This window comes from Dermacentor albipictus, chromosome 4 (assembly GCF_038994185.2).
Source record: "Dermacentor albipictus isolate Rhodes 1998 colony chromosome 4, USDA_Dalb.pri_finalv2, whole genome shotgun sequence".
Taxonomy (NCBI): Eukaryota; Metazoa; Arthropoda; class Arachnida; order Ixodida; family Ixodidae; genus Dermacentor; species Dermacentor albipictus.
In genome coordinates this window covers 150,445,017-150,458,103 of record NC_091824.1, presented here as the reverse complement: position 1 = coordinate 150,458,103, position 13,087 = coordinate 150,445,017, and the positions used below count along the sequence as shown (strand labels likewise).

At 42.7% G+C, this 13,087-nt stretch overlaps 1 long non-coding RNA gene across 1 annotated transcript; it reads right to left on the bottom strand.

Annotated features, from left to right (window-relative positions):
- Positions 1 to 4,753: 4,753 nt before the first annotated feature.
- LOC135909791 (uncharacterized) lies at positions 4,754 to 12,276 on the bottom strand. The gene is made up of 4 exons (XR_010566800.1): positions 12,171 to 12,276; positions 10,053 to 10,168; positions 9,011 to 9,048; positions 4,754 to 5,529 (listed from the first exon to the last, which is right to left on the bottom strand). It is a non-coding gene; the product is annotated as an uncharacterized lncRNA (long non-coding RNA).
- Between the last annotated feature and the right edge of the window lie 811 nt (positions 12,277 to 13,087).

Below are 13,087 nucleotides of genomic sequence, written 5' to 3'. Positions count from 1 at the left end.
GAAGACGAGAATTTCATGTTACACTAATGTACTGTAAATATTTTAAGTACTATATTGACTTATCAGTGATTACTAGTTGTTATATTGTCTAATGCCCGTTTTCTGTAATCAGCTGGTACACTGTTTCAAACTATAGTTTTCTATATTACGTTCATATTTGTTACCCCTGACACGGCCCGATCCGTTGGTCAATTTTCCACAGTGGGCACAACAATGCACGTAGAGTACACAACCAACAAACCACTGGAATCATATTTCAATTGTATAAGCACACTGACAAATAGGAAAAGCAAGTCAACACACACAAGTACGCCCATGCGTTTGTCCTCGTTGTCAATGGGCCTAAGCCATCCAGAGTGTGTCTTACCACAAGGCCGAACTTCAGCGCATCCTAGTCTAACCAGTGCGTTCTCACACTATAAGGGTAAGTAGATAGATGCATGGGTGGCTCCACAACAGCAGACAGAACATGCGTTGCACGTGATCATAAAACTACAAAATACGAATGTTGTGAAAGCAAAAAAGCCTCGTACACACGGGTCACCCTACCCACAAGAAGGTAATAAAGGGAAAACATTGTGCGAGGAGGCATCTCCATTTGAAATGTGTAAAAAACTTGTATCTGGCGCTAGTCCCTTTTTAAAGGTATTCCTATTGCGAAATACAAGAGCCGTACTCTCCCTCCAAATCGTTTCTTTTTTTCTCTCTAAGCGCTTGTGCAGTACGAACTTGTAGTATCACAGAGATCAATTCATGCTGTCGTTCTTACTCGAATACCACTAATTGCGCAGCTCCACGTGGGCAATATGAACCCAGTCGCAGGCTATAGGTTGGAATATGATTATGATGGTTACCTGACAATTTCACAAGACCACTGTGCGCTGTTGGCGACGAACTTAGTGGTAGTGTGACAACACAAGAGAATATGTGAACGAGAATATGAAAGAATTCTGACCATCAATAAACAAAATTGTGTGCAATAATGTATAGTCAGACTTGCATATTAAAATATCGAAGGGTACGTAACGCTCCACCTTGTGTTAACATTTGCGAGTCCTGATTTATTTTTCCTTCTGTTCTTTGTATTAACCAATACAACCTCCCCCAAATTTGATACCTGGACTTCATCGCCATCGCCCAGTGCTACCGTCGTGGTGGTAATATCGTCGTCATTCCAGCTTCGTCATCTGACTCGCAGCTAGGTTTCGTCACATCATTAGCATCAGACGGTCATGGTTACGCTGTTTCCGGGTTATTGCCATCTTTTCAGACAAGTTATCTTATTCTCATACCACCTTCGTCTTTCCGAAGAATTCATTTCATCCTCATTCGATCGTAATCATGCTGTCGTCATTGAATAGTGATTATACCGTCCCTTGTCACGCCATCGTCATTATTTCATTTCATTCATTTCATTTTATTGTTACTCTTGCCATACAGATTATCAAAACAATGACTGAACCCAGAGCCCGAGGCTAGTGTGGGGTTCAGAAACAAAAATACACGATGGCAATGACATAGCACTTGTGTAAAATGAAAAGCCCAAAATCACTGTGAAATGCCAAAGTACAGCGTACAATGAGGCGAAAATAAAATAAAATATATTTTACAGCAGGGTGAATAAAGATCTGTAATGAACAACACGGTGCAACAAACACAAACCACGAACAACAGTCACATAGATCAAATACGGCTTATAAAGTATGTTCTTAATGCTTTATTTGTTTCGTTGGACTGTTTTATTTCTGGGGTTAAAGCATTCTAAACCTTGGCTCCTGAAAACGGCACCAATCTTTCACTGTAGATGTTATTATTATGGTGGCAGATTAAAGTTACTATGTGTGAGGTTTTGCCGGTGTGAGACCGCAAAAAGTCAGAACGAAGGATAGTTAATAACTGGAAAATTGGTTTACTTGGTTCAGTATACTTGCTTTGTGTAATAATTCGGATAGCCCGTTTTTGTAGTCACCGGATAGGATCAAGTTAAGTGCTGTAGGTCAAGCCCCATGACTCTACAGAGTATGTTAAATGACTGTTAATAAGGGCAAAATAAAGGGTACGCATTGTATGTGTGTTAAAGCAATCGCGGGCCTGTAATAAGGCATAGCAGGCAGAAGCCAACTTCGAACAGACGGCGCTAATCTGATTTTTCCAGTGAAGATGTTCGTCTACAATGACACCAAGATACTTAAATGAGTGTGTTCGTTCGAGTAAGTGGTCGTTAATGAAAATGTTAATTTGGAAGCTGTCAACGACTTTTGCTCGTGAGCTAAATACCATATAGTATTTGGTTTTGCTTGAATTAATCGCCAGTTTGTCGCTGAAAAACCAGCTTGTAATTTTTTTCAATTCAGCGTTTGTCGTCGCTTCTAGATCCTCATGGTTGTCAGCTGTTACTATGATCGCGGTGTCATCAGCATACATTAAAATATCAGAGCAACTTAGGACCTTCGGCAGATCATTCAAGTATAACTAAAATAACATGGGCCCTAAAACGGACCCTTGAGGAACCCCGGTCTGTAAATATTGAAGTGATGATATGATGCTATTGGTAACTACAGCTTGTTGACGGTTTTCGATGTAACTGGAAAGTAAGCTGTAGACTTCACCACGAAATCCATAATGGTTTAATTTGTTGAGCATAATAACATGATCCACGGTGTCAAACGGTTTCTTTAAATCAACAAATACAACGGCGGCCAGTTTGTTTTCATGTAGTGCTGTATTAATTGATTGAATCAGGCTTAGGACTGCAGACGCCGTTGAATGATGTTATCGAAATCCATGTTGCTGTTGACAGAGTAAGTTATATTTTTCTAGGAATTTGCAAATATTCTGGGATAGAATCTTTTCGTAAATTATTAATAACACTTAGGACAGAAATGAATATGTAGTTTGACTGGTTGAATCGGTCTCCATCTTTGTATACCGGGACAACTCTGGCAATCCTTAGTGCAGAGGGGTACTTTGCACATTTTAATGAATGAATAAAAAGCTTGCATAAGATGGGTACCAAGAGATCAGTGTTTTCCTTAAGTATACGTGGGTAAATTCCGTCCAGTACGGCAGATTTATTGCCTGGTAAGCTGAGAATAATGGATGTAATTTCATCTGGTTCGATTTCAAACATTACAAAAGTATTGAGAAATTATTGCCTTGTAGTCATGGCGTAGTCATAGTCACAGTCATGCATTCGTTGTCATACCATCGTGGTGATGCCGTCGTGGCCATTGCATCATGGTCAATCCAGCTCAATCATCCGATTCACCTCATAGCGTCATCGTCACACAGACAGTTGTCGTCGCGCCATACCATCGTCATACCATCAGCATTGCGTCATAACGTCATCATATTATCAGCGTCACTGCATCGCTTTGATGCAGTAATCATCATGCCGTCATGGTAATAGCCGACCCGAATGTCAAAGCAAAGTGGGTCGATCCCTGAGTCAGTGTATGTCATATATAGACGAAGGAATGGAAATCTTAGAATGATCATTACAGACTTTAAATAAAAATTTAATAAGTGATATGATGTGTCGCTACATTGGTTCAATACTAATCTCATCGAAGTCGTCAGCCATCGTCAGTTGTGTCCTGTCGGAGTTGGCTTCGTTTCATGATTATGGCAAGAATTTTATAGCAAAGTTTATTCTCTCTTCGAAGACTTATGTTCTTAAGGGAAAATGAGACATCAGCCCAATCGTAGCAAGTGCTACGAAGGCGGTGGTCCCGGGTTCGAGTCCCGGAGACCAGCACGCATTTTTGTTCAAGTGCGAGGCTTTCCTTTCGAGGAACCCATATAGGTTTCCTTTGTAGCAGTTGCTACGATTGGGTGGATCTCTCATTTTCCCTTAATTACTTCTCTCCACTTTGCGCGTTTCTGCAGAACTATTGTGTCCTACATATTTTCTCTACACTAATGAATATTCAATTTTTATTCACTACATATCTGTATTGACGGAGGCCTATATATCCGTGTCCTCTTAGTTTTAGGCTACATCTCCCGGAACTTATTTACTGCTTGCAAGACCTGATTTTTTCAATCATCCCCCAGCGTACGTTGAGTAGTTGCACTGAGGAACAACACACAAACCAACTTTAAGTCAACTGCAACGTCTATTTTCTCCGAATTGGGTTGGCCTTCCCACCTTTCATAACCTAGGTCTGGCATGTAGCCTCTGAAAAGCCTGGGAACTTATCGTAAAGATCTGTGCCTGTAAGGTGTCCTTTGCGGCTGTATCCGGGGAGAAAATCCATGCTGGAGGAAGCGCCAAAAGTTATTGGCATACGAACAAAACAGATTTCGCAGTATAACCGGCTCTGTAAAATATACAGCCTGGAATCAATAAAATGTGTCGCATGGCTATCAACGAAAAAAAGCGTATATCTGAGGGCTATTTCATATGGCCAGCTGCGATGGGTTCAAGTTGTGTTTATTTTTGCACACGTGGTGCAGAAAGAGTACCGTCAGATTTGCCACGTCAGTAAAAGTACCTTTCAAAAAAAAGATATCAATTTTCCTCAGGCATCTTTTATACTTGCCTGTCAGGATTACATTCCAGCTCCACGATAGGGCAAGCCCTCGCGCACTTATGGTGGCCATTTTTGTCGTCGTCGAAGACATCGTTGCGCCAGCTACCATTATTTTTACTGCTAGTTTGTTTTCCTTTAGGCGACGAAATACTTCAAGAACATCAATCCAAGACTGTCGTGAGAGCCCAGTCGGCTAGGCTTAGGACATACATCGTGTGAAACCAACAGAAAGTAACTAAGCTCCCACGTTTACGGCGTACTCGTACAATGTATAGTAAAAAACTTCCACTCGCGCCAAGAGGGACAACTTCTGAAGTACAGATCACATTATTGTGGCTATGAGGAAGTTTTCTTTTGGCGTGGTATTCGCAGACCTGTTGCTAATGAAACACTACCACAACCATATTATCATCACCACAATTGCAGGTTCTCTCATACGCATCACAAGGTCAATAAATTTTGCGCGTAGGTTGCCGACTGTACTTGGACATTACTCATGCTTTGCCAAATCATCCGCTCATTGTTTAGACTACCAGCCCACTGGCTACGAGTCGTCTTCTATTTATCGGTCATCTCAAACTAAATTGCTAACAAACACCGGTTCTTACTCCGGTTATCGCGTATTTCTACAGACGTTAAATTTATATTGCCTTTCAAAACTTCGCGGTCTCTAGGCCATCCACTGCTGCGACATCTAGCATTTTTCTACGCCCCAGCTGTATGCTCAGGTGACTTAGAAAGAGTATGGCGCAGTCCTATGTTGCCATCCATAGGCTCCATTGGACTCCAATGTAACCAAGGGATATCTTCAGCCAGATAGGTAGGCCAGTCATTGCCCAGTGTTGCAGTCGAGAGAAGTAGCCGTTTTTCGGGATGCGGCCCCGCAGGAGGGACTGCCACCTGGATGCCAGACTTCTCGGCTTCACTCCGGTCGGTCCGAATCCCAAGAGGAGAAGTAGCCACTGTGGCGCACGGATGAACAGCCAGGCTCCAACTGCAAAGAATGCGGGAAGAGTAGCTGTCGACGCAAAGCTTAATGGCCGCAGACGGGATTCCTGCTCGATGGAACTGCATTGTAACAAGTTTTCTATGCAACGACGTGTCACGTATGCTGTAAGAGCGCTTCCGGCACCAGGTACATTTCTGCTGTCAGCGTCGGTGTCGTCGTGATGTTACGCATAAACTCCAGGGGTTTAACATTGTTGCCGCACGCTGTATGCTGTATATGCTGTATGTGCGAGGGAAACCGTGCTAGGGTGAGCACGGTTCTTGTTCCCAATTACTCACGAAGTTTACTAACATTGATTAACCTATGCTCTGCTTTGTCTACGCAGTAGAGAAACTTTCCTTGACCCTTTCGAGAACTTGCCCAACCTAAATATCTTTTCAAGCTGTAGCTGATTATCCTTAAAGTGATGTGTTGGGTGGTTTTAATACTTTGATTAGATTTGATTTATTGATTTTTATTGACACACACACATATGCATGGAGGAGTGCTAAATGGAGGTGGGTGAGGGAAAAATGCCGCACAGACGCGGCTTGAGGTAACCTGACCCCCTTGGGTACTATATGGCTGCATGGGGTAACACATCAAGCACGTGTCATATATATTATATTTATGTAGTGGTGATAAAACATTGCATTTATACAATATATGAAAAACAAAGAAACATTTCCACAAGTAATAACAAGCAAAGCACACTGTGACATTGAAATAATTGAATGATATGCACTTGGTAACATAGACAAAAAAGAACATAGCATACATTTTTAAATACTCACAAACGCGCTATAAAAGGTGAAAGCAATAGAGTTTTAAATTCTTACAGCGATAAATGCTGTAAATTGCGGCCTGTTCTATCATATCAATTCAGTAATCTTCGAAAGTTATTGCACAGCATTTGACAACCGTAGTTAGTTCTAGAGCGCGGAACCTTCCATACTTGAGGTGTACGAGTTGAATAACGGTATGAATTGACGCATAGTTTTGCAAGCTCTACAAGTAAGGTATTACTACGCTTGGTACTTTGCATACGCTTTGCATATCCATGGTTAGCTGGGCTAAGGCGCCGCCAATATTTCCACAAGCGCATATGTGCCATTATGTCTTACTAAACTCAAAAGCTCGGGGCGTAAGCGCTTATTGCAAAGGCCACCATTATGACATTATGACTGTAAGCTGCCTCGCCAGGAGAGTAGCTTTTGAATTATAAAAGAGATCCATCGCTGCCTCAACATACTTTCAAAAGGAGCTTGCAACACTTTTTCAGCATGGTAACCAAATAGTACTAGACACGAGGCTATGTTTTCTGGAAGAACTGAACCAAACATTACCCCCCTTTATGCGACGAGGCGCGCACGATATCACTGTAAAGATCCGCAATGCTTTCCTACGCCTCCATTTAATCCCGCCATCGAAACTGCCCACGATCACGCCATGTCGACCTCGTACGGCTATTGGATAAATGTGCGGACACGTCGCCAACGATATTAACTTAATTGCAACAAAAAAATTCAAAACAAATTGCTTTCAACGCTGTTGCATCAAAATATTGGCTCTGCATAGAATAAGCATGACGTCATAGAGTACTTACAAAATGATTTTCAATTCAAGTTTCAAGTCCTCATGATGACTGAGACTTGGTATGACCGTACAAGTTGCCGGCTAAATTTTGCTGGATATGATACCTTTTTCCTTAACCGTTCAAGTAGGCGTGGTGGTGGCGTTGCTGTTCATGTAGGTGAGCTAAGGAAGTGTAACATAGTAACATAGTATCACATTTCTGTATCACATGTAATGACTATGAGGTTTTGACGCCCAGACAGAATTAAGACATAATATATTTTGTCTAACAGCCCTCAGATGGCCCTATTTTGCGCTTTCTAACCTGTTTTGACCGATTCTTGTATAACGTATCGTCTAATAATTTTTCACTTGCTTGTGGTGGAGATATTAATTTCAATATCGTGAATAACCATGCCAGCATCACCAATTTTAGGAACATACTCAACTGTGCTGGATCCATGAATGTTATTACCAGAGCTGCACGTGTTACATCATCTTCTGTCTTCTGCCCTGACCTACTGATAACAAACCTCTAAGTCAGTGTAGTTCTAATGTGGAACAATAACATCAGATGTAAGTGGTCATTGTTCGTTATTTATGTGTTGTTCCCTTAAGACAAAGGCTAAAGATACTACTCGAGAACCGTACATAAACCAATCTATATTGACACGTGTACTTGTTTAGCTTTACCCGTCGTGGTTGCCTAGTGGCTATGGTGTTCGGCTGCTAAGCACGAGGTCGCGGCATCGAATCCCGGTCATGGAGGCCGCATTTCAATGGGAGCGAAATGCGAAAACATCCGTGTACTTAGATTTAGGTGCACGTTAAAGAAACCCAGGTGGTAGAAATTTCCGGAGTCCCCCACTACGGCGTCGTCATAATCACATCGTGGTATTGGCACGTAAAACCCCATAATTTAATATATTTTTTTCAACGTTGCTCCCCGCAGTGGTGTGTCGCCATACGGCTCGAGTCCAGGTCAGCAGTCAAGCCCTTTAGCCGCCGTCACAAAGCGGGGTACATTGTTATGTTAGCCACATGACCGAGCCTGCATGACCTCTGGCGCGGCACAGTACGCGTCAGCCATGGTGAAAATCCCACTCAGCTTTCTTAAACGCGTGCAGCGTAGCCTCCCTGGAGTCGTTAAACGCCAGAGCTAGACCTGTTACAGCACATAAACGCTGTGGCAACTTCACCTATTGAAGGCACAAAAACTGAAAGTAGTCACACTTACATGAACATCGAAAGTCGAATTTAAATTTTGGCACTGTGACGTTCTATAGCAGCAGCGTTATGCACACAACATTGTTCTGGCATACTTCCGCAGGGCGAGGTGTTAAAGAAAGAACGGCAGCGTCACGGGCGGGATGAAGGGCGATCTCTGTTTGCCCAAAACTACGCTTCTACTGAACGCATTTAAATATTTTTTGTTGCTAAACCACCCTTCGCTGTGAAATGCTTTTCACAACTTCGCTAATATTTCAGGGCCCGTTTTAACTATTTTTGCGGCTAGATTAAAAGACTGCACTATTCGGCGTACAAACCTTGCAGTTCTGGTTGAACGAGCTAACTTAGTAATCTTTAACTTGGAAATCAAAGTGTGCACACCATTATTCATGCATCGCTCTCCTCTCGGCAGCTGAGGTTCCGGCGTGTGGTCATAGCTAATAACGTGCACCTGCGTGGCCCATCTGGCCTACGCTGAAAAAAATTATCAGAATTCACAGAACGTTGAAGCTGTTGTATAAAAACACACGGTATCAGGCATATATACCGGAAGTTTTCTTGTCATCCTATTGTATTTATTGTACCGGTCATTATTAACGTTGGTTATTCCATTTGTACAGCAGTGCACCCCTAAACACTTGTATCTTGAAAGCAAAGTGCACTTAAATGGTAATATACTCACAGATCATGCCGATAACTAGCAGGAGCGACATGGCACTTCTGTAAAATAAGGAAGACGAGTCTATCACAAAACATAACACACGTATAGATCAGCCGTAAGTTGTGTTGCACAAAAAGATATGGCAAGTGCATGATGCAATTATGTATTGAGGTTGCACTGCGGAAACCTACAGCCAGCTATATACTTTTTGTTTCGTAAAGTTGCTCGATAGCGTGCTGTGGTAGCACGTGACCAAGTTTTATTGCTGTATGCCTAGCATCACGATAATGCAGACTTCCCGAGCAATACAATTCGTCAAGCTTGCAGCTTTCTGTTGCTCAGTACGTGCTATATAAAAGTGTTTTTCGGAGCGTGAACGAAGCCCGCGAATACAAGTAAAATTGCCGCGCGACTGGCCGCTCGAGGCACTTTGCGTGTATTCATGGGCTTCTTTCAAGCGCGGAGAAACACTTTCATGTAGCACGTGCTGAGCAAATGAAAGCTATATGTTGCTCCACAATTTGCTCATTGACACTTTTTATCAGATCATAATGTTTCTGAAGCTGACCAATCAATTAAGACTAATTATTGAATTAGGCGGAATGCACAAGAAGATCTCAGTATCTACAAGAGACGACAAACAACATTACCTTGGTTCTGTCCATCGGAATGGCATTTGCACATTTTTAAATCGTGGTGCATGATAGTTGGGGCACCCTATATACTTCAACATTTAACGTAATGTGCAAGAAACCGGAAACAGATGTACGTACTCCCAAAATTCATTACAACTGAACACTTTCTAAAAAGGCACCAATGTTAATTCAGATTGAGTAAATGGTTTAGCAGCACCAACAGTGCTCATTTTTATGTACATTCAAACAAGGAAGTTAGGGTTGTAGCCCATAAATGGACGTTACTATTGCCGATGGCGCCCATCCAGGTGAGGACAGGTCACCGAGTAAGTTTTGCGCAAGCTCTCTCAGCGCAAGAGACCGGCACGCAATGGCGCCTATTAAATAAAGGCAGCATATAACAATGTTATTGCAGATTACCGACGCACAGCTCAGATAGGTACGCCGATCACGAGCCACTGCACGCTCCAGTTGGCCACAGCAAGGGCTTCGTCGTCTGGGGTCGGCTTCGTACGCTGCCTGGCTAGCTTGGTGGAGTAGACAGCTGGGTGAACAGATTGGTAACTGGTATTAGGTATGTCCTTCGAGCGTCACAGTGAACTGCGCTGAAAAACGGGACTCGTGTTCGTACAACATGCACTCAATATAGTTGTTCATGACAAGCTGCAGCCGATATTTACTCCTAAAGTTTTCATCAGAGAAAGCGTCTGGCCAATCACAATTCTTAGAAAACAAATTAATGATCATACTAATTCAAAGTTGACTTAAGCTTTGGCATTGCCATTTTTTTTTATTAGACAGCCTTAATAGAACAGACTGCTCAAGATTATTTAATGTCGTTGAACAGCTATCACCTCAACGTGCGACAAAACGCGTTTCTTAAAGTTCAAAAAGTTATTGTATATATGGCACTGTGTTAACTGCAACCAGATCATAACTCAACCGGGAATTTTTTAGAGGTTGTCGTCAAAACTTCACTGAACAATCGCTGAGTGATTCCTTGGTTGATTCAAGAATTTGAACGCATCAGTGCAACGCATCAGCCGTAATCAACGCGGCATTTTGGGGCTGTTTAATAGATTGAGCCGTTTGAGTCGTCCATTCCTTACATAAGACTGTGCCGAAATCGGTAAGGCGATGCCTTTTGATTCTGCTCTGATGTGGGTACGGCCAATGCTGCCTGGTAATTTCACTCCTGAGTTGAAGCGTGACATCAGAACGCAGTATCGTCAGGAATGTATCGTCAGGGTTGTGGCTGTACCGTTCCGATTCGGCTTCGTAGATGTAGCGTTATACTGGCGTGTCAACGTGGCTGGTCTTGTCGTTGCACCCACACCATATACCGCATATATTTTGGGGCTGCAGGTACAAACGTAGGAAATCGAACTGGTATAGAAATTTACCCATATATAATAAGCTAGTGACGCGTCCTTACCGAGAGTTAGTCTCGTTCTTCTCATGACATTACAGTAGGACTAAACACGGAAAGTGAAAATTGACAAACGGGGCTGTCTCAAAAGGTATTCTGCTTTTTCAATCACACAAGCACATGGCCAAATACTTAGTTTGTCTAATTTTAAGTGGTTAGAGTGCTTAAATTTTCGCACCCTTAATTGCGTGCATAAAATCACTCGTTGAAAAAAAGTGCTGGTGAGAGCAGCAGTGAACGAATGCGCAATACTTTTCTTTCCTAAGTGCGCTTTCTCCATAGGCCGGCAGCTTTCGCCAAAGTTGTCTAAAATTAACATTGGTTGGCATCCTATCTTACTTGCAGTTTTAGCGCAAGAAGTCTTTTGGTGAATACCAGCTCCAGTATCCTAAATGCTAAACCTCACACAAGAAATCTGTGGAAGCTATGCTATAAGTTAGACGCATGCCGGCGTGACTATAGGAGTATTGAGCATGAGCCAGTTAACACTGCCATTAACACTGCATGAGCCAGTTAACATGAGCCAGTGAACACTCTACATTCGATGATTCTGAATGGAGAAACGAGGGAAATAAAGATCAAGAAAGAGTCCTGGCAATGTGTTATGAAAAGATGCCAGAAAAGAGTGCTTTAGCAGAATAAAATATTTTCCGACACAATATCCCTATCGTTTCATTCAAAATATAATGTGCGTTTATGATCATGTGACTAGTGTTTGGAAATTGCAAGTTAACGTAGGACATAGCTGGGACCCCATTCGATGCTTTCAGAACCGCGGCGCCAATTTCACGCAAATCTTTTTGGCGTTTCTTTTTCGCAGAAAATTGGTTTCTATCCCGAAATATTTTGTTTTGAGTACTTAGTTGTAATGTATGACATTAGAAACAGTCAACGGTTTCTTTCTGTACATTTCTACAATTTTTTTCAAGTGGATAACCATAAAACATATGCCACAGACCACAAGAAAACGTACATGTACGCATAGGCTATGCCTACCACACTGAAGCCTTATGCCGCTCCTTGTAGTTGCTGGGATTCAGCATGGACATGACAGAAGGTGTAAATGAGGCCGCTTCGTAGTTACAAGACATTGTGAAATAGGTTGGAGTGAACTCACTGGTCTAGGCACCGGATTCAAGTCATTCTACGTGCTGGCCGCCAGCCGACCACCACGCGGGATCTTCTTCTTCCTTCCGCTTTTGGTACGTACCCACGAGGGGGTGATTGGTCATGGTTCACAATGGAAACATAACAGAAAGGCGTGATCACCTGCCTCTTTATGAAAATAATGATTATTATATCTAAAAATAGCATGAGCCCAGTATCGATGGCAGGCATATAGGATGGAAAAAACTGAGTAGAGCCCTTCCCCCTCCTCGCGCTAGAACAAAAGTGTAGGACAGTCACGTGTATCTTCTTTCTTCCTTTTTTTTCGCTGTAACGGCCATGTTCATGGGCCACAATAGCGGCTTTGTTATGGTTGTGTACGCTCATACGTGTTGCTCTGCGGGTTTAGTAGGTTGAGAGATGTGTGGTGTGTGCTAGATTGCGATAGTCTCGGTGTTTTGTACTGCTGTGTTATCTAGGGCGCTATAACCTAAAGCTATTCCAAACTTAATTCCAATTCTGCAACAAGCCCTCCGCGATTGGTCTACAACATTTTCGGGCCACCCACACTTCGTCTGTCAGTCAAGCGACGTCACGCAAGCTGCTGTAGCTCCCCATCTGATACTACGTGTACACTCTGATTATGTATGATTGGACTAAACAAAAGAAAAGTAGTTATTTCTAATTCGACGCCTTTTCGCCATTAGCCTTCGGCTATTGGTCAAAAGCTTTCGGGCTGCACGCACTTCAGCTGCCTGTCACACGATGTCACAAAACCGCGAATACTTGCCGCGTCAAAAGAACGTGTATGCGTTAAAGATGTATTAATATGCCGAACAAAACTGAATTTTGTTATGAATAGCCGCACGCTGACCCATTCCGGAAGGAATAAAAGATGGCTGCCGCCGATTGCTCAGGCACTGGCTA